Below are 2,724 nucleotides of genomic sequence, written 5' to 3' on the forward strand. Positions count from 1 at the left end.
GTACTGTGTATATTTATTATGTATATATAAATACAAATACATGCATGTTTATATTTCAGAAAAATATGCTATTTTTATATATTAAATATATTTATTTATAATATAAATTATATGAATATAAATATAGACAAATATTTTCAAAATATATACTGTATATGTGTGTATTTATATATACATAATAAATATACACAGAACACAGACATATATTATGCAAACAAAAACTTTTATTTTGGATGCGATTAATCGTTTGACAGCACTAATTTAAATACAATAAAAATAGTATAATAATTTAGTTAAAAGACAAAGTAATGAAGGCATGTTTTCCACAGCTATAAGTAATAAACAATAAATAATAAATTCAATGAAGAAGTATAGTATATCACCTTCTTTCATATGTACTAATTTATATAGTAACAAACAAAAATATTTACCTACAGCACAAATCACTTCACATCTGTTATTCTGACAGAATGTGGTGAAACACAAAACTGTGGAACTTAAATAAATAAATACATATATACATACATAAATATTTGTCTCTTTCACCCACACACAAACTTATCCCAATGACCCCCTTTACCATAGACTTCTATAGTTTTATTTAAAGCTAACCCTAAAAATGATTATGAACTCACAACCAAAAAAAATTATAATAATAATTTATGAGCTCATTTCAGGGTAGGTATAAAGCAACACACACGAGCAAAAACAATTATAAAGTATATCTGATAGGAGGGTATTATGCAGCAGGCCTCAGTAATTACAATGCACATAACAGCATAAATCAAATGTCATTTTCAGAACTCGCAATTCAACAAATGATCACACACAAAAACCAAATATGCACACGTCAGCTCAAATTATAAGTCTGTTAGTCTGGTTCAAATATGATTAAATGAACATTATGGATGCTATTTGTATATAACGTATAAAGTATTAGCTTAATTCTACCATGCAACCTGATTATTAAAACTAAGTGGCATTACCAGAAATCTCTGACCAATATTAAGTCAAATTTGTTTATTAATGTTTTCTGTAAAAAGTTATTTACATTGTCAAATACATTGTGAAACTTTCATTGTACTGTCATACAATCTTTCAAAAAAATTTACCATTGTAACTATTTTCTGCAAAAATTACTGTAATTTTTGCAAAGGTATTGTTTTAACTGAATAATTGACAAGATGTGGTCTGTCAGAGCTGTGGTTGAGAGGTAGAGTGCACATATGTGGATGAAGGGTATGTACGGTAAGGAATAATTGACAAAGCACTGCTGAATTATTGAAAATTAAAGGGGTGGTTGACTGTTTTTTTTTCTTGGCTTGATTGTGTTTATGGGGTGCAGTCTAACATGTGTTAATGCTTCGTTTTAAAAAAAAACGCATAATTTTTCACATAATTTACCTTTATTCCACACCGCTCTGACCCTTCTCCCATAAACACGCTGATCATTTCCTGCTTTTATGAAGCCCCTCCCTCAGAAATACGTGATGGGCTTAGATTGGTTAGCTAGCCCAGTGTATTGTGATTGGCTAAACCGCCTCTAGTGCGCGCCTGAACGTCCCGCAGCACGGCTTTTAATGGTATGTTTTTTGATTATTGTTGTCTCATACTTTAAGATACGCTGTTATTTGTAAATGCTATTGCTTAGCTTTTAATATACGGTTTTATCCTGATTAAAGCTTTAATACAGTACGGCAAATGCACGCGGGTCCATGTTTAGCGCTTCTCATAGCTATGTGAAAATAAGTGTATAATTGGAACAGTTCATTGTTGGAGCTGAGCTGAATGAGAGAGAGAGAGGGAGAGAGAGAGAGATGCAGAGCAGGGGAATGCGAGGAACAGTATTGAGAAACGCTGCTTTTGAACATTGATTTTGAAACCTGTGAATCCATTAGAATCGTTAGAAGACAGAATCGCAATTCATATTCATATATGAATAGATTTTTACCTGCACCCCTAGTTTTCTCTTCCTCTTCTCTAAAGCAGCGCAGCATGGCCTCGCCCCATTCGTTGCATGTTCCCAGGGGCGGGGTTTATCTGGGTCTGTGATGTCACGACCCCGGGAAGTAACTCGTTGTAGTCCCTACGAGCCGTTTTTGTAGGCATTACACTGCCAGAATTTTAAAAGACGATATCTCCGTTTGCATTGAACTTTCAGCACTGCAACTTTGCAGATATTGTTTATGCTCAAACAGCAACATTACACACTACCTAATGTTAAAAAAGTGAAATCGCAATCAACCACCCCTTTAAGGTACACCTATAGTGGTCATGCTCTTTCAGCATGCACAAAGTATTCACCAACAGCCCAGTTACCACATGTACAGGGTTATATAATGTGTTGATCAAGGCATTTTTAAGATTTTGTTCATAAAATGCTTGTGCAGAAATACTTAATTACACCACCGACTGTAAATAATCACAGATTCAAAAGTAATCTTATTGCCAGCTTTGAAGGGTATTTAATGTAATCATGAGTTATAATAATAAAATCAATTAAATTTCATTCAAAATTTCAAAAGTTATATTTGAAATGTAATGATAATAATAATAATAATGTAATAATATTTTTATTAATTTAATTTTAACAGTAGCAGCAATTACATTTAAAATTAAATTTATATAAATAATTAAAGATTATTATTTTATAAATAATATAATAAAAATTTAAATATTATTATATTTAAATGTATTGACCTTGTTATTATTTTATTAACATCA

This window comes from Sinocyclocheilus anshuiensis, unplaced genomic scaffold (assembly GCF_001515605.1).
Source record: "Sinocyclocheilus anshuiensis isolate Anshui unplaced genomic scaffold, SAMN03320099.WGS_v1.1 scaffold1120, whole genome shotgun sequence".
Classification (NCBI taxonomy): Eukaryota; Metazoa; Chordata; class Actinopteri; order Cypriniformes; family Cyprinidae; genus Sinocyclocheilus; species Sinocyclocheilus anshuiensis.